Source organism: Channa argus, chromosome 9 (genome assembly GCF_033026475.1).
Source record: "Channa argus isolate prfri chromosome 9, Channa argus male v1.0, whole genome shotgun sequence".
Lineage (NCBI taxonomy): Eukaryota > Metazoa > Chordata > Actinopteri > Anabantiformes > Channidae > Channa > Channa argus.
In genome coordinates, this window is record NC_090205.1 from 8,464,741 (window position 1) to 8,484,728 (window position 19,988).

The 19,988-nt window shown below is 41.3% G+C and overlaps 1 protein-coding gene across 4 annotated transcripts in view; it reads left to right on the forward strand.

Moving 5' to 3' along the window:
* Positions 1-19,988, forward strand: part of sema5ba (sema domain, seven thrombospondin repeats (type 1 and type 1-like), transmembrane domain (TM) and short cytoplasmic domain, (semaphorin) 5Ba) — a 152,873-nt gene that overhangs the window by 25,065 nt on the left and 107,820 nt on the right. For 3 of the 4 annotated variants that reach the window (XR_010915189.1, XM_067515983.1, XM_067515980.1), the window contains exon 2: positions 2,769-2,833. The exons of the other annotated variant lie outside the window; for it this stretch is intronic. The gene's annotated coding sequence lies outside the window, so the exon portion shown is untranslated. The remainder of the gene's footprint in view (positions 1-2,768; positions 2,834-19,988) is intronic. 4 annotated transcript variants of the gene reach the window in all.

The window sequence follows — 19,988 nt, forward strand, 5'->3', positions numbered from 1 at the left end:
GAACCAGATTTTGTCAATGATGGCTCGATTCCATCATATGTCTTTGGAATCCATGGAAGTAATCCAGCTGGCACAATACCAGGATTGCTAGAAGTAGCTCACCTGAGTGGAAAGCAATTGTAATATGAACGGAACACATCCTGCTACGCCATGCCAGGCATATCAACCGTGAGAAAAGTCAGCTACACTAGTAGATGGCTATTGATGGGAAAGTCGGTCTTGTCTTGTTAGCTGGGATGTTAGACGGATTGGCACAGAATGTGGCACAGATCATTTACCCACAGGTTGAACTGGAGTAACTTTCCATCCACTGCAACTACCACTATTGTGATTGATGACTGAGCACTGGCAAAAATATTGGGCCTTCTCAGCTTTTTTTTGTGTTCAGAGCTAATTGCCAAAAGGCTGACACGCTGACACATCAAACTAAGATAATGACGGTGGTAAACAAGCCCAAACCTCAGCGTGCTTGCCGTGGCATGTGTGAACATGCTGGTGTTCTCATTGATTTCACAGGAGCAGAGGGCTTATGTATTATTTCATAGATCCACTAGCTTACAGACTCTTAGGGGGTTTTCAAGCCTAACGTGTTTGGTGCAGTTAATTCAAACTCTGGTTGTTTTTTGGGTTTTTTTTCTTTCTCGTGGTGCAGTTTGTTTGGGCAGATTCAGGTGCAGACCAAAGTAACCGCACTGAGACCACATCCAGTAAAGGGCCTTGGTCTGCTGGTTTTCCTAAACAGCTCGCTGACAGCACGTCTTCTTTCACTAAGAAGCACTAAAATCTGCGAAGAAAGCTTTAACAATGATGATGGACCAGTGCTTATTGAACAGTTGTTTCTTGTAAAAGAATGAAAGAACGATATTTGACTAATAGGACTATTCACTGATTTACAGAATGTGATCTTGTACCTGTGTCGCCCACACCTGAGATCAGTTCAACAAACGAGCAATCGGGTTTGCTCACATTTTTCCATGTGTGAAAAGGAAACTAAACTAAGGGCAAAACAGGTCCAAGCGTACAAACCGATAAACTGATTCGCAACAGAGCAAAAACAAACTCCAGGATTGTAAATTTGATAGATTAGATTTAGTGTTCACTGGATAACTCAGTCTGACAGTCTGTGATTATATTAGCTGCTTTCAGTTTAAAAGACGCTGTTATTTTTTGGCCCAAGCAAAACACGTCGTGCAAATTCACACTTGAATGTCACAAATTTTAGTTGTTTATTTATTTTTTGGGGCAATCTTGCAAAGAGCCACCATTAAAGGCATTGATTTTTGCCAGAAACAATCTGAAATGTGGGCCGTTCCTCTGAGGTTTTGGACCAGGCATCAGTCCTGATTGGAACTGCTGTTATCCACTTGTTGTCTGCATTTTGTTTATCAAGTCCCAACTCTACACTGTTGTCATGCTGAATGTCAGACTCCGTATCCGTGATATAGTCCATATAATTTTAGTGATTTGAGCAGACTGTCTGACTCTGTGTGTGTGTGTGTTGTGTGTGAGACTGTAGGTCACAGACTAAGTAGTTTATGAGGATTCTTCTTCCTCACTGGTTGCAGTGAATAAAGCTTGATCCCACACTGACGCTGAAGATTATGGGGAGTTTATTGTTTGAGCGGACACTTCCCACTGCTCAGCCCTAAATACTCAGCTTAGCTCCATAGAAAATCCCCTTAACTGAATTTGACTACCTGTCTTTGTGGCTTGACGGAGTCTTAGCACTGGGCTGGAGAATTTGTGAGAAGAACAAATTTGTGTTGGTGGTTTAATTAAGGACAACAATTTCGTACGTAATCTTGTGCGTCTTCTCCAACATGACAATCAGCTGCTACATTTGTGATGGATTTCAATTCTTTTTTTTTTTGGACTCGCAAAGGTGAGGTCGTTGCCTTAGCGCCTTGGATAGAAATTTCATAGCGTGAAAAACTGTGCATTAATTGATCACCTGCCGACTACAAGCTCTGCACTCTCACATGCTAATGAGCAGCAGCATCCGAATAAGTGCACAGGTGATTATATTGTGGATATAAGCAGATGTGATCTTACAGAACAATAACAAAATAATCATATGAAAATGTAATATTACATTATGGCACTAATCCATCTTTTATTCATTTTTGCCGCTCTGGGAGGAATCGAGGGACACGACCGCCATATCGTGGCAATTGATGCCACAAGAGGGACGGCAAGTCTGAGCTGCTCTTTCAGGTTGCCGTAGAAACCAACCAGGGCTATTTGTTCCAATTTGCTCTGTGGCATTGAGATCAAAAAGCTTGGTGCCCAAAGTGCTCTCTGCATATTAGCATCTGTGTTTGATTCAACACAGTCAGGCATCCGCTCACTGCTTTTACCTCCATACTGTTAATTTACACTGGGACATATTTAGGCTCTGTCCTCTATGGAATACAAGGCTTCGTATGTTATATGGGCTTTAATGTGTTTGAACTGCATTGAACTTTGTGGTTTGTTATTGTCCAGTTAGACCCACAGTTGATGTAAAGGCATCTCGCAGGTCCCTGTTTTACTGCCAGCCCCATGAAGTCTCCGTTTAAATACCATTCCTGCTCCGCCTCCTCTGCTCCATTGAAAAGTTGGCGGTTTGTTTACGAGAGCGCCAGCACTTCTTTGTGGCTCTGCACACTGCTTATGAGAAGGAGGCGAGCAGCTTGTGAAAGACTCACCCCTCCCCCTCCCCTCTCTCTCTCGCTCTCTTTCTCTCTGTCTGTCTCTCTCACTCTCTGTCTCTCTCTCCCGTCTTCCAGAATCAGATTGAAAAGGACAGACGGCACTCTCAGCTCCGTCCCTACACCCCAGTGATGCTTATCTGGTGAGTACACTTTCATAGTTTTCCCTTCAACTGTTTCATGTGACTTTCATGCACTTCCTTGATTAGTTCGTGCATTTTTTTATTTTTTACCTAAATTTGTTTTTTATTTCCCCACAATTCATTTTTTTCTTTGTAACGTGCTCAGTTTGGCTTGCAAGCACCTAACTTCTGTCTGGTCTTGTGTGGATACCACTACAGTGAGGAATTGCTTTTACTCTCATTCTTCAGCTCTCTAAATGCCCCCCCCCCCCCACAGCCTCTGTAGTAGAAGTGAGGCAGTTTTCTTTTTCTTTTTTTTTGGTGAATCCCCTTTATTCACACTGAGGGAATTTTATTTTAAAAGCAGCGGTGAGTGTGTGGCAGTGGAGGTGGAAGAGAAGAGGATAAGCAGGAGAGTTGAGGGCCAGTTGCAGGGCTTCACACATGCTGCTAATGGACCAGTTTTACTACTTTCTGTCTTTCCTCTCCGTTTCTCTCCGTGTCTATGAATCAGTGAAGCTCTACGGTGCAGACAGCCTTGAGCCTAATTGACGCTGTTCATTGAAATGATTCACACGAGATGACGTCAGCCTCACCACAACAGACTGGGGTCACTGTTGTTGCATTTACATGCTGGCTGTTAATTTGATCAAAACCTGAGCAAGACAATTCTTTCATGTACCTCAACAGGCTCTTTGTTGTTGTTTTGTTGTGGTTTCAGACGCTTTCGACTTTAGGTACCAGGGATGACACACATGCAACATTTATCTCAGTTCAAAGATTCATTGAAAAAAAATAAAAATAAAAAATCAAACCTCCAGGAAGCCAGGATGCCACATTTTCATTTTGTCTTAAAAGTATCCAACTATTTTCAACAGCCAGACTAGTTCCTCCATACAGACATGATTAAATTCCCTGCTAGAAGAGGACAAAATAGTCATCTTGTGACAAGGACAGCTCCGAAAGGACTTGCATTAACATTAGCTAAAGTGGAAATCATTGGTAGCAAACGTTGAGTAGACACTCAAATTGCTGATCTTATTAGATTTTGTATTTAAAACGTCTCCCTGACACCTAACAATTACTTATTTGACATGAGCATTTGGTATTATCAAAATCCATGTCCAAATACAGGGTAAAGATTATACAGTGGCAAAAACAAAAGTAGTATCTAGATGATTTTAGGTCATGTAAAGGTATGTAGCTCATTGTCTTTTTTTTTTTGTTTTGTTTTAAACCATAACTTCAAATATTTCTTTTTGTGGAGCAGGGCTGTCGAAGCCTCCTGTGATCCAGACTCATGCAACAGCTCTGCCATCACTATGGAGATATTCACTTCAGAAAAGTAAATCTGAGAATCTTATTTAATCTGCTTGATTAGTACATTTTGGAGCAATCTCATTTATTGTAATTTGAGATGAATGAATACCTGAAGCACCAGGCAGAGGTGTTAGCAGAGCAGGGAGTGGAAGGGCTGAACCCAGCAGAGTGCAGTCATTTTGTGTCTTGGGTTAGTGCTATTTAAATTGCATAACGTACTTGACATCTTTCCTTTCTACACACGACAGTGTGCAACATTTTTCAAAGATGTTTTATTAGAAATATGCACATAACTTAATGTGGAGAGGTGCTCCCATAACCCAGATTCACTGAACGGCAGTGGCAGCCATGCAGAGGTATTAGCTTCTAGAAGTTTTGAAGAGTGAAATGTGGCTTTACTAATTTGAGATGAGGGATGATTTTTGCTTCACTATTACGTTTTCTAGTTTCTTATTTGTTTTAATGTCATCATGATGACTACCTGAAGGACTGTGCAGTGTGTAATGCCAAGCTGAGTCAGCCGGAGGAAGAGGACTGTGTTATGTTAGTGTTTCCTTAGCTTTAGCTGTATGTGCTATTATAATTTCGACTATTTTGAAAGACGATGTTAGACGTAAAAGAAGGAAAATAGCTGTTTGTGTAAAATTTTATATAAAACCAAAGGAAAAAGTCCAACAACTATGCAAGTTAAGAATGTTACAGTAATTATAAGTGGATTCGACAAACACACCAGTTAATATGAAACAAAACAACAGAACATGAACAATGTGGTTATTAGTTGTTATTTGGTTAATGCGAAGCATCCTAATGTTGTCGACGGCATCATTCTGTGACTTGAGTCTGGCATTCACAGTAATCATGCGCTTTGTTTGCATTGAAATGGCAAGATTAAGCCTTTATGTAGATTCTTCAATCATGCATATTCATTTATCTTCCTCCAGGCATAATTGGAGATTATGTGAATAAACATAGATATGAGAACATTCAGCAAAGAAGTTGCCTGAAGCTGTGTTGTTATCTGTTGTTGTTCATAACAGGGTTTTTTTTTTTAAACTTTGAAAACATAAAATTGCCCCAAACTCCACAGACGAGATAATTAAATGTCATCGTTCCTTCAAATAACATTTTGATGCGGTTTTGCTGTCAGTTGTTAGGTTTATTGGCAACAACATGAAGGCCAAATATTTCAAAAACCTAAAAGGTATCTATCTCAGATCATGGCCACTCCTCTCCAGTCTCAGCCACTTCTCACTATCTGTATTCAATATCCCTGAAGGCCAGTCCTGGCATTTGTCTGTGTTCTGTTGTTTTACTCCCTTCGCTCTGCGCTTCTCTCCTTCTTGTTTACTATGCTCAATTCAATTTGTGGCCTAAATATCTTTCCCTAATATGTGTCATTAGAGCGGAGCGGTGGGGCTCCCTCTCCGGCTCCTTGTTAAGGAAGCTCCTCGACGTTTGTCCTGGTTCTCTCGGCTCTCTCTCTGGAGCGCCAGTCATGGTTGGCATATCGGGTCCTCCACCCCCCACTGCTGTTTGCCGATATTTAATTCACGATGACAATAAGCCGGAAGAAAACAAGCTCCTTTCAGGCCAATAAGAGAGAGAAGGGGTGGACGGAGAAGGAGAAAGGGGGCTACTAAAACGAGGGGACAGGGGACTCATCCCTGGATGGGGATTCTCTTTAAAGCTTTCTGTTTGTGGCCCCTAGGGCCGAATTAAGGGAGCGTCATTATCCCTGGCAAATTACCACGCTGCCTTTGTGGTCCGGCCACGGTACATTAGGGTGCCTTAAAACGTGGCCGAGCCGTGCCCATTCAGCTCACAAAGAGAGGGGCCGCTGGCAGATCCTTGGCCTGGCTCACAGAGGCCGCATTCACACCACACCGGGGGGATGGTGACGGTGATGGAGAGGGTCTCCTGAGATGAGTAAAAAGTCGCTCGGGCCAAGGCCAACGTAACATAGTCTTGCTGTTGATGTCATCGCTTGGCTTCATCTCGGGTTTAATGAGCCGTGGAAATCCTAGATGTGATAAGGAGACTTGTGAATGTTTCCATGCCACTTCTGTCAGACCCTGCGTGCATTTATTTATTACCCGCAGCAGAATTCGAATTCAGTCTGTCAGTGGACTAATTGCTAATTAGCTATGTAGCAACTAATCTTCAGCCTACTGGAAATTGGAGCATTTTTCCTTCAACTTTTAGAATCATCAGTCAGCCCTTTCAGCCGCTGTCAGATCTTTGTCTCATCTTACCCGATGAACAGACTTGGATGAATAGCCTGTGCAGGTGTGCACAGTTGATCTGTGCGTCACCTGAGGACTTTGCATCAGCAGACACACAGTCATTTGTGCTGCAATTTGTAAAAGTGAGCTGGTGTAAAGTTGTCTTGCTTTAGAGGTAAAATTTATGACAAACCAACAGAAGCTGAATGTAAAACTTATTCCTGTACATGCTGGGAACAGTCTGAATTATTGTAGTCAGAGAAGAGACAACCTTTTTCCAATAAATGCCACAAAGGATTTGATGTCAGGCAGAAATATATGTTTTTGCAATACAATGCAAAGAAAACTTTAGCGTCATGTCTTGTATGGGATAAAACTGGAAAGCACCAGAGTGAATGTCAGAAAACCTTCCCAAAGGATCCCCCGGATCCCTCTTGTTGCTAAATTTTCTTACTGTTCAGTTAATTAGCTGGCTGTTTCATAACACGCTCTTGCTCTAAGCTGTAAAGTAATGAGCAGGTCCACAGTCATGGAAAGAAGAGAGGACCTGGGATGCTGCTTGATCTGTTAAATTCTTTAATGTTTCAGGGGTTATATGAGATGGCTGGATGAACACTGCTGTCTTTTATCCCTCGCTGCTGAGAGGAGCAATCCTCAAAAGCAGTAGGAGCTGATCTGAGAAGGGAGGACGGACACTTTGAGTCAGTGGGAATGAAGTCAGCCTTTGCAGTCTGCAGTGAGTGTGTGAGTTACAGAGGGTATTTGTTACGAGCTTCAGTGGAAGTTTAGTCTTCATTTCCAACATCAGCTGGGCGCACAGTCTCGATACAGTGATCTGAGTTGATCCTCTGGGCCTGAAATAGTTGAATTGAGTTTTCATCAGACGGCTGTAAATTCGGAGTGCACCGCGCTGTAATGTCACACTCTTCAAAGGAAACTAAATAAGAGGGCTGCTGAAGGCACTGTAAAACCCCCAGCGTGTGAAATGTTTGTTTGCGACACCTTTCCTTTATTTATCATCTAATCAACTAGAAACTTTGAGGCAGTTGATGTCTCCTTCATTTTATTTGTTCTTTCCACGATAGGTGGCAGATTTCATTACTTTCCAACATTGTTTCCTGGTTTTATGAACTCAATCCCTCGGTTAGAGTAGATGAAGCAAGGGAGGAGGCTTTTGTCCAGGGTCTGTGCTTGAAACCCTGAGCCCGTAAATCCTGCACTGATCTTTGGATCATTAAGCTGTGAGCGCGGAGTTCTTTGGTTCTTTATCACCAGGCTTGGATCCCAGGCCGTAATGGAGGCTAACTGGCTAATGATTAGCTGTCTTCTGCAGCTACTCCAGAGCTGGCTGCTGCTGCCTGTCTGACTGAGAACAGCCTGTAAGATATCTGCCCTCAAATATTCTCCGTCTTTATCTGTCGGACTGATTGTCTTACGTCTCGAACGATTCGGTTCTGCACAAGGCTCAGTGTGCAACGTAAACGGGTTGTGATTGTATGAAGCGGTGTTGATTTAAACCATTGTTGATGTGAATATTTTGAGCTGCTTGTGGCCCTGAAAAGTTGTAAAGCTGCTGATGTAATGAGCTCACAATAGACTGTGGAGTGGTTTGCGTACGTGTGCTTGTGAATCTGACAAACAGCATTTACCTCTCCTTGACGCTGCCGTTGAACAGATTGTCTTGTCTCCAAACAGGCTTTAGGTCTGTGGAGCTGGGGGGGGAAGATGATTGGCTTCTGTGAAAATCACGACTGAGAGGCAGCGTTTGGGATAATGATCACTTTTTCTTACTCCTATCAAAAATCCTTGATTACTTTTGGGTATTTTAGAGCTATGCAGGCATGGGAATGTGATGCACATTGAACTTTAAAGCAAAGACAGAAAATTACTATGATCTTAGACTTTCCGCACTTGCAAAGTTGACTTTGAATGACCTACTTCCAAAGAGAGAACATGTTTGGTAAGTTTTCTGAGAACCCAAAAATTAAGCTAGGCTGAAATTATGCTTATGTGTCAGTTGTTAATCCGTTCCCAGCATTTTGCTCATCCAGAATATGAATTCAGCCCAACATATCACCACATCACTCAGTGTTGTGGTAAAGGAGATTGTTGTACAAATGAATTAGTGTGATTGTCTGAGGACACAGTTTGCAGAAAGTGGCTTTGTTCACAAAGAAACCTTTAGGTTTAATATTGACTGCTCTGCAAAATACAGTCTTTGCAGCACATTTCTGCATTTGCAGCTGCATCTTTGTTATTGGTGAACATGTTTTTATTTTTAATTACTTGTGTTACTTGTTCTGCTTTACCTGTGCATGGTTTAAGCCGATGAATACATTTAATTAAGTTGGGGAAGGGAACAAAGATATTACATCTGTTGCATGTGTCTCCATCCCGGAAGAGGCATCCTATTCTCTTCCTTTCACGTCCTCCAATTCTGCCTATTGAAGGAGTTTTGACTTTTAACATAGTGTAAATACGGAATGTAAAACTTTCTTTTGGATGGAAATCCTGTGTTTGCCATCAGAGTCTGATGTAAAGCACTAGGGCGACCTGCTGGATCAGTGGTAGAGCATTGGGTTGGGATGCAGAGAACCGCAGGTTTGAATCCCACCCCACGCAGTCACTAAGGGCCACCCCTGTGTGTACATCTGAATAATCCTTTTAGAAACCCTTGACATATTTTGCAGCCTCACGTATATCCGACCACAGACTAGAACTCAAGCATCTCCTCTGTCAGACTTTTCACTTCGACTCTCCACAGCCGGTCAGTTGTGGGCTCCTGGCTGTAAACTGGCTGTTTTCTGTTTAATCATTCAGTAAGGATTAGTGGCACTGTGGATTTTCTAATTATAGGCCTGGACTGTGCACTCTCCTCCTCTGTGGGGTCAAATCTAGCCCACCAGGCCCTCAGCCAGCAGCTTACTCACTGCTGCTTGCACACGTTTGTTTCATTGTGGTTAACTTGCCATCTTTTTATTGTTTTTCTTTACTTTTCCCTTTTAATCCTTAACGCCCTCTTTGTGTGTTTGTGTTTTACTCCCTCCCTCTCTCATTCTCCTTCACGTTGAACTAACATCAATTCATTTGGATAAAATAAAACTCAATAAAGTAGCCGTCAAAATAAATCACTTCCTGTATCACGGAGGAAGCGGGGAACTGCCTGGGAAAAAAAACCGAGACACTAGACAATCAATCAGTTCCCTTTTCACGTCTTTTCATATCTTTTCATTCTTGGAGAGAATAGGTTTGATTAACCCCTCTGGGAAAGCTCATTATCCATTTCCATTACAAAGGTGTTTGTAAAACACTTGGATTTGAAATGCCTGAGCAAAAAAAAAAAACATAGATCAAAGGAATATATTGATGCCCATGAGTTTAGAAAGACAATAATAGAAAAATTATGGCTGCCACTCTCAGCTCGAGCATCCACTTTACGACAGGCCAGATGTGTATTCTGCACCTGCATTGTTGTTGTCAGCGTTTTTGATCATTGTGATCATTTTGTGTCCAGTCTGTGAACTGGGAAGCTTGAAACAGAAGTGTGCAAGTTAACAAATGCAGACGTTTTCAAACAGTGTTTTAATAAATGTATCTTATCTTGTTGAGGGTTTTCTTTCCTCTGATGGCCAGTGACATTAATTCCGGCTTGTTTCACATCATTGATGAACTGATTATGAATATATTCATATCACACTGTGGGGGTTCTATTGCAAAGCAAATTTATTTCTTCAGAGGACACTCTTAGTCGCTTTCTAATCAGAGCGCTTTATTAGACATGGCTCTAAATTAGCCATTTGGCTCATTTGATAAGCTGATGGTTGGGGGGGTAACTGTATGTTCTCTGAAGTCAGCACAAAGTATTCTTTAAACCCCATTTCCACAAAAGGTGTGACATTGTGTAAAAGAGAGAAAATGTAATCATGTGCAAATCAGAAGCTATTCTGGATTCTGAAAAGTACAAATACTAATTGTTAAATGTTGTAGACAGATTCTTGCAGACATGAGAGATGAAAGTATATACGTTACATAAACCTTCACGCTCGTGCAGACATAATCAAAGGTCAGACGACATACTGTATTCATTTGATCTCAGCATGTGCTGTGCAGAAACATATCCAGGTTGCCTTTATCTTGGTTACCAGTATGAGCCAAAACCCCAGAGAGGAATCGGTCTGAATGTGAAATCCTGAATTGTGAAAAACAAAAAACAAATGTACTTGCATTGATCAGATTCCTAGATTATTAGACACTACTACAAGCAGTCGAGAGTTCTTTTCATTGTAGAATTTAAGCAAACCTGCGCGTGTGTGTGTGTGTGTGTGTGTGTGTGTGTGTGTGTGTGTGTGTGTTGACTGTGGGAGGGAACCCGATGAAGATACAAACTCCAGAAAGGCCTCAGCCAACCAATCAGGTTCTGTAGTGTTGCGCCGGGTCAACGCTACATGATATTTTTACGACGCAGTGGTGACTGCTGTATATCAAATATACCGAGTCATTTATTCTTGCCATGACTTGGCCGACCGTTATGACAGACTGCAAGCTCTCCGTCTGTGCCAGACACCAGCTCGATACCTTCTTTGTTTATACAAGTGTTCTCTCATTTCTTTAGAGGATGTTATAAAGGGTGAATTTATAACTTAATGCAAGTGCCAGTTCTCAGTACATTTCTGTGTTTTGTTTCCCCTTCTTCTCTTCTCGAGGCATCCTACATCCAGGACCCCTCGTAAACAGGCTGCTTGTTGATAACCAGCATTTCTGGAGCTAGTGTAGGAGATTTGTGCCATGTTAGGAAAATCTGATAATGTAGGACAAATTTAGAGAACACCAGCTTTTTTTCTTTTCTTGTTTTTACCACGAACAAGCAATTTATAGCCGTTTGCTCCACAAGTAACGGTTTCTCATTTTGTCATGGTAAACTTTCAACTTTCATCCTCTAATATGTTTCACTTTACTTTGTCTCTTCTACAACCTTCTACTCACCTACTAAGGCTTAGAGAATGTACGTTCACTTCATCATATCAAAATGGGATTACATGTCATTCTCTTCTCAAAACTAGGTTTCTTTACAAAATGAATTATTCTGATGTTTGGGGGATTAGATTTTAGTGTATTTTCAATTTCTGGGTCCTTTGTACACTACCCCCCCTCCCCCCATCCAACATTAGTGAGCAGGGTTGACTGAGATGGTGTTATTAGTTCTGTTCTGTGTAAAAATTGAAGTGTAGAACAAGAAAAAGACACACACACACACACACACACACACACACACACACACACTTGCAAACAAGATATTTTAAACTAACCAGGATGCATCAATTACTTAATGATTACACTGCTCTAATGAGATCTTTACAAATCATTGTTTAGCTGAAGCTGATTGGTTCATGTGGTTCCTATTTCTAGGATGCTTAGGTTCCGACACATTCTAAGAAACATTCACACACTGGGTGATGAAGATATCCACTCTGCAGCCTTCAATTTACAGCTCAGCTTGATCAAATTGCTCATTTACCGAACTAATGAGAAAATGAACAAAAATTAAGGAATCATTTGGTTGGTATATTTCATCAAGAAAGATTTTTTATTTATTTATTTATTTTTGCTGCTGCGGGGGATTACGGCACAACACGGCCCCTTCAGGCTCCAGGCGAGGGTGGCGGCTACCGTTTGGGATTCTGAACGTAGTGCTGGAGGCGTGTTGTGTGTCGAGACGGTAAACAATGCCACCCGTGATCAGACTTGTTTTCATTTCCATCACCAAATTTCCTGGCATAACGCCTGGGTCACGCATCAAGAAGACCGTAACGAGAAATTGTGTTGTGAGACCACATAGCAATTAAAACAGAATACAAGATGTTTTTTTTTTTCTAATTGCATCACAATGGATTTAATTATGGCTGGATGTGTTGGAAAGCAACAGTATTACAAATAACGTCAGGCTTGACTTTTATTTGTGACAGGATGTTCCCCCTGCTCCCTGGACTGTAATCAGTGTTCAAAAAGACACTGATATGGGAACCAAGCACTGGCACCATTTGGGGAGATGTGGAGGAGTTTATGAAAGGGAACAAATGATCCACTGCAGCTTTATTGTCTGTCCGTGTTTGACACTAACATGAAACTGTCTCAAAAGAATAAAAATAATTTACATCTAATGATCCTTTAAATGATAACTTAATGATGAGTAAATTCCGATGAACTTTCTGTAGAGATCTCGCCGAGGTTTGAATGCTCAAACTCATCCGCAAAAGTTTGGGATGCTTCAAATAAACACAGGCACAAAAGGAAGCTTCTTCTTTAAAGTTGAACCCCTGACAGTTCAAAAGCATTGTAGTCTTTTGACAGCCTATAGTGCTGTTGCAATCTGAAATCTCTCCCTCCTTTGCGTTCAGTCTTTGTGTGAACAGTATGGGCTGACAGCCCCAAGCTGAACAGTATGAAGTCTGTGAAATGGAAATGGCTTTGTGGTTCCTCCTAAACGTCTGACCACTTTATCTTTTCTGCTGTGTGTGTGTGTGTGTGTGTGTGTGTGTGTGTGTGTGTGTGTGTGTGTGTGTGAGACATTGTTTAGATGTAGCTACATGTGTCCAGATTGTGAGATGGGCTGCGTTTGTCTGAGAGTCCATTTCCACTGACAACTGGTGATCATATTCAGCTTTTCTTCTCGCTATGCAAAGACATCACTTCCCCGGTGTTTCTACAGGGTACGAGCCACTGTGCCAGTGTTTTTCTACAGCGGTGTCCCATATAGCCTCTATGTTTCAGAAACATCCTGAAAAAGTAAAGCTAATATATACAGAGAGCTGGTGCATTAATTAAAAAAAAAACTGTATAAATGATTGTAAACACATAACAAATGTAAATGTTTCGATAAAGAGCTCAAGGACTCACTGACTACTTTCACTGAGTAATGAAATCAAAAGATGCGAATCACAAGCTGTGGCTGCCACAATCACCAGATCAATATAGCTTGTCACCAACTCATTGTGATAGACAGGAAATTAGGTCAGTGTCCTTCCTGCAGAAACAAACAATAGCCACCTTTCAAACAATCAAAAGGCAAGAACAGGACAAATGTGGAGCAGTTTGGTCAGGAATCCTGTACGTGTTGACTACGTATGAAATCCAGGTCATTCACCAGTGCAGTCTGGCTGATTAGATTCTTAGAGTGTTGACAAGCGGACATGACATGAATGTTAATGCCATGCGAACAAGATGTGTGTCTGTGTCACATGTCTTATCAAATCCAGCAGGAAGTGGCAAACTGACAGGACCAGGATCCAAAGTCATGTTTGTGTGATTGTGTCTTACCTGTTGTTCTGATGCGAGCACGTGAAGATTTGGTGAAATGTCAGTAAATCCAATTCGGTTATAACGTTTGAGCTACTTAGGTAAGATTTTCTTTTAGCGGGACTTTGATGGTTCAGACACATGCAGAGGAGGGATGCAAGGTGTATTGGCACCCTGAATCTCTTCCCTGAAGATAATTTTTTTTGTGTTGCAGTAGCTGTTACATAACAATACAGCAGATATACAAAGTAATAAAACATCAAAGAAATGAACAAATTAATACATTAATAATGCTATTAATACACTGTACTTTGTGGAGTTTAGTGAGGTAAACTGTCCTAAAAAGCCAGAGATATGTTCCTGTATTGTCCATTAAAAGTGGTTTAATGCATAATTTGTGCTGTTTATACTGATCTGCATATGCAGAAACAGCAGATATATGTTAGTTATTGTAGTTATGCTTTGTTGAAATGGTGAAGGTCTGTCCCCTGGCACAGAAGTTGTTGTACAGACGTGTGGCTGTTGGCAGAAATGACCTCCTGCTAGTTGGAAATTCAAGGACACTGTGAAAGAGGACATGCAAGAAAAAATTCCTGTGAGAGAGGAAGATGCAGAGAAGAGAAGGAGATGGAAACAGATGATCCACTGAGGCCAGCTCTAAGGGAGGCCTCGAGGGGAGGGGGGGGAAAGCTCTTCAGATTTTCATTTCATTTTTGCAAATAAGAGTTAATAATAGTTGTAAAATTCGACTTGAGTTCTACTCGACAAAAGAAGAGTGGCTCGATGAAAACCTACGACCAGTGGTAGGAAAAGTACTTCTACACTGAGCTGTTGATACTTAACGTAGGTAAATCCTTTATAAGTAAAAATATTGCATGCAAAAAGTTAATTAGGTAAAAGGAAAAAATACAGAAAAAGTACTTTTTATGCATATTTATTCACTTTATAATTCTATTTTAATGATGATTGTGTGATGATGAAGCTTATTTAACAACCTCATTTGCTGTTTTCATTATCGCATGGGTTTTCAGTCTTATTATAATTTGAAATACTTCACACACTGCTGCCTAGAAAGCTTGTGAATTTCTTATGACAATACTGTATACATGTATTTCTGATTTGTAATAAGTGTATTCAATAAATGAAGTGGAGTAAAAGTCCAATATTTACCTCTTAAATGTAGTGAATGAAGTAGCAGACAGTGGTATTATTCAAGTCCAGTAAAAATGGCTCCATCAGTGTACTTCTACAATAATTTACTTGAAGTGTACTCAACGATCTTTGAAGATGAACACACAATCTTCTGGGCTGGTTCAAATTTCTCGACTTCGTAGTTGAACATGTTAACTGCAGTTCACTGCATGCAAGAGAGAAACTGAAGTTCTTCTGAAAAGAGAAAATGAGGAGAAAATACAAATGAGCTGCCAAATATGCACTAGACTAAGCCGAAAGGCCAAAAAAATAAATAAAATAAATAAATCTCTGAATGGTATTTTTAGGATGTTTTACTTGTGTTTTAATTAAAAATTGTCCTCAAAAAATTGAAAATAATGAGCTGTGTTAGTTTGTGCAGCGTGTGTGGGTCAGTGCTGTGGTTAAGCTGTGGGTGTACATGACTTGCTGAAGATGGGACCGATGCTTTTTATATCTCAGATCAGACCAATTAACGCGAAGGTGACACTGTTTGGATTTTCCCGAGGCGGCGGCGCCAGCACTGCCGACCTGTTGCGTTCCTTGCGCTCGCGGAGCAGAGACCACCGTGAGTCTGAGGAGACTTGTTAAAAAGCTAAGAGTTGCTTTGCTGCATCATCTGCCATTGATTTTTCTCTGCACAGCACAGAGACCTGAACACACACACGTGTGTACATGACAAAATAAAACTGCCTTACTGAAGAGTCTCTCCGACATCCATGGACTCAGCTTTTAAAGACCTGCTTTCTGTCACATATTACTTTGATCTTTTCCTGAATTGTGTGTGTGTGTGTGTGTGTAATTTGAGACTTTTCAAAGTGATTGTTTGCAAGATTGTTATATAACTGTCAACAACAAAGTGAATAAAATGAATGCTCCTACTGAAGTGCCTCCGTTTGGAATCGCTGAGCTGCTCTCGACAGGCTGCATGTTTGGGGGTAGTTGACGGGTGAGCTTTTATTAAAGTTTTGCAGCCAATAGCCAATCCCCAAGTAGCACAATGGTGGAGAGTGATGAATGCCTGCAGCTAAAATCCAATAAGATGGATTTGGTGGGTACAGCAGCACTTGCACACCATCTCTCTCTCTCTCTCTCTCTCTCTCTCTGTCTCTGTCTCTGTCTCTGTCTCTCTCTGTCCCCTGCTCTCTCATGGCCTCACTACATCACACACACACACAGTCGCTCACCCATCAGCACGGTTCCAAATCAGTTGTTTGTTCGTGGCAGATCAATGCTTTGTAATCAGCAGGGGAGACACATCGCCGGTCTTTAATGGAATGCCTCCTACCTGGGCGGCCTGTCTGTCCCAGTCTGTGCTCCAGGTCTGAATTGGATTCACTGGAGCTGTTGGTGATGTGACATCTCAGCCGTCTACTGTTGTCTCCATTGTGCACGACCATTTGTCACTGAAAGATTGCAGCCTGTCGCTCAGACCACTGTAAAGACTTTGAGGAACAGTGGCATGACTACACTAAGCTTGCACTTAATTACATTCACGCAAGAGTGATGCTGGATTCCAGTGCTGCTGCCTGGCAGTGACTGTGACCTGTGCTGACTTAATGTACAGTTAAACATGTGCTTTGTTGTGTTTAAAGTTCAACTGGGAGAATTATGCAGCCGCAGTGTCAGCGGAGGTCGGCTCCAGCCACTTTTGATCCTCTGAACAAACAAGCATGAATAGCTGAAGTATGCGTAGCATAAGTGAATGAATGAAAGATTTGTATTTAATTTTGCACAGTGGGCCCTTAGAACAGACATATGAAGCCATTAGATTTGAAGGTCTGCATACAGAAGCAAAGACAGTTCTGGTGTCAAGTCAGGTCATAGTCTTAGCAGGTGGGTGCTGGAGGTGACACAGGATGTAATACCTTTTTTCATTTTTTATTTTTTTTCCTTCCCCTCTTGACATGATGCAGCTCCGCCTCGCGGGTAGAACTGTATCTTCAGACAACAAAGGGTCTGATGAATTTTCTTTTGATGTCATGAGCAGGCTCATAAATAAAGCTTGGCATTTCACTGTTGCTGCACACCCAACGCTGACAACGCTGTTCGGTTCAAACGCAAACTCTTGTGTTGCGTTTTTTGGATAAGCGACCCCATGTGGATGTGCAAAAGTCTGTCCTTGCTTGACACAGTTTGTATTTATCCATAACCGCGGTGAAGAGCAGTTCACACACTTATAAAGATCCAAACTTGATCAGCTACCTGGACCTGCCTGACGAACTATAGGAGAGTGGTTCATACAACAGTTACATGCATTATCACTCTAACGCAGATTATTTATCTATCAATAAAATTTAATGCAGAAATATATTATACTATAAACACAACTTCATTTAAAATAATAAACACATTGATTTGTAATAATTAGTGCTTTAAAGTAGGGCCATGCTGTGACTGCAGTTTTAACATTTGTGTTGGCATTTACATCCTGCTCCTCATTAATAATAATACCCAAGTATTTATACTTTTGTGCATGGGGAGTGGTTTTAGCATTTTAAAATTCACTGGAACATCTTTGGAAATCAATTTATAATTTCTTTTGTTTTCTGTGTGTTTGGATATCAGGGGGCTGGTTATGAAAGCTCGTTATATTTTACAGGCTCTCAGCATGGGAAGTGTGTGTTATTGGCCTCTAACAACAGGCCTCATGCAAGAACCACTCGTATGAACAGATTTGTTGAGCAGTTTAAGAGAATTTGTGACATTCACCAGTTTTCTTATCATTCAGATTTTATTGTGGGTATGTATGAATGTCACAAGTGGTCCAGATCAACCTACGGCAACAACCTACTGACAACCTTTCTCCATCATCTGAATGAATTTGGGATTTAAAATGTGATTTAATGTGACAGAAATGGGTTTAATTAAACATACAATAATAGCTAAATAGAAGTAGAAGTAGAATTCTCTTCACTGTATCATCTTCATCCAGAATTTTTATTTTAATTATTTGATTTCATCACAGCAACTTCCGTATTAAAATTCCCTCCCTTCTCTCACTGCCTCTGGGTTTATGAAGGTCACTGTCCACTATCATCTTCTGCCATAACGTCACCTACTGTAGCTGGTCTGTTCTCTGCTTTAAGAGCTCAGTGATAGTGACAACAGACTGGAATCTCTGCTGTGCGAAATTCCTGTTTTTCCCCTCATAACTTTCACACAAACAAAGCAGAACACGGAGCTTTAGATGACAAGCTAAGAAGCAAAATCGCAAATCTCAGGAATCCGTCTTAAACGAGCGATTTACGAGAAGTTTGCTCAGTTAAGAGAGTTTTGTGTATCTGACGTAGGTTAATCTTATGAGCAAGAGTGACAGAAAGAAAAACCTCTTTCATAAGGCCGACTGTCTGCAACAGGGAACATGTAATCATATTATTTCCACACTATTAAACATTCAACATATACAAACACTTTCAGGTGTCGCCACAGCAAATCGTCTGCCTCCATCTAACTCTGTCCTCTGCATCCTCTTCTCTCACACCAACTAACTTCACATCCTCTCTCACTACATCCATAAATCTCCTCTTTGGTCTTCCTGTAGACCTCCTGCCTGGCAGCTCCAACCTCAGCATCCTTCTACCGATATATTCACAGTCTCTCCTCTGAACATGTCCAAACCACCTCAATCTGGCCTCTCTGACTTTATCTCCAAAGCATCTAACAGGATCTGTCCCTCTGATGTCCTCATTCCTGATCCTGTCCATCCTCGTCACTCTCCCAAAGAGAACCTCAACATCTTAAGCTCTGCTACCTCCAGCTCTGTCTTCTGTCTTTTCTTCAGTGCCACTCTCTCTAAGCCGAACAACATTGCTGGTCTCACCACCGTCTTGAACACCTTTCCTTTCATTCTCACTGATACTCTTTTTATCACACAACACACCTGACACTTTTCTCCATCTGTTCCAACCTGCTTGCACTCGCCTCTTCACCTCACCTTTCTCTGTAGTCACCTTCACCTTTTCCACACTCTCCGTTGCTCTGAACCGTTGACCCAAAGTACTTAAAGTCCTGCACCTTCTTCACCTCTGCTCCCTGTAACCTCACCGTTCCATTTGGGTCCCTCTCATTCAAAACATGTTCTAAAATGTTGTCATGATAGTTGCTGTTAAATGTCTTTAATTATTGTAGTTGTGTTTATTTATTCTTTGATCAGCTGCTTTTGTCTATTTTAGTAATTTGACATCGTTATCTTTTGCATGCTTATTTCTTCCATGTTTGTTTGTGATAAAACCGTATATATTTATGTATTCGTATGCTATATGAGGGGGCATTTATTAATGTTGTAGTGTAAGGGGTCTTTCATCAATACAGTCAGAGTCGAGGACATTGTCTGTCGGTTGTTTAGCTTCTACTCATGTGACTCATACTACCTGCTTGCATGTAGACACCCTGAGTGAGTGGGTTTGGGTTTGGGTCTCAAAGGCTGTCAAAGCATTTGCTGTACCAGCTGCTTCTCCTCCCTTTGATTGGTGCATTTGAGTGTCTGCTGTTTTGTTTGTTTGACTGCTGTTAACTGTTATTTTCATCAAGCGCTGCCACCAGAGATTCGATCAGGCACAGTGTCCAAGCATACTTGCACAATGCCCATATAAATTGCTTTTCTGCAGGAAAAAAAAAAACAATCCACCTCTATCACGGTATGTGACAATTTATCCACCGATTATTATGATTTATTTATTTATTTTTTTGGTTGTTTGTTTTCCCTTTGGCTCCCTTTGCCACGATGCTCTCTCAAACAGGAAAACAACTCTGCATAAACGCCACGTAAAAGAGTCAGAAAAGTGGTCTGTGTTGTGTCTGGATGACCGAAGCTTGAGCTCGCTCCACTCGCATAGACGCAGCCCAGACACAAAGAGCCTTTTTAGACACAAGCTTGTCATCAGGCTGCCTGTGACTGATCCCTGAATTGTGTGTCATTATTGTGAGAGGCCTTGAAAATGTGGCTCTGTCATACCTAATAAAGTATTACTGTTAACTTCTATAGCTCCACTGAGGCCTAAGATTGATGGTTACAAATGGACATAACATTTATATCAGTGGCTTTCAGGCTCGGAGGTGTTTAAAGCTACAAAGTTTCCTCATTTTCCACCTTTAACTTTGGGTTTTTTTTTCTGATGGAATACTAATTCAGACATTCGCTCCGTTCT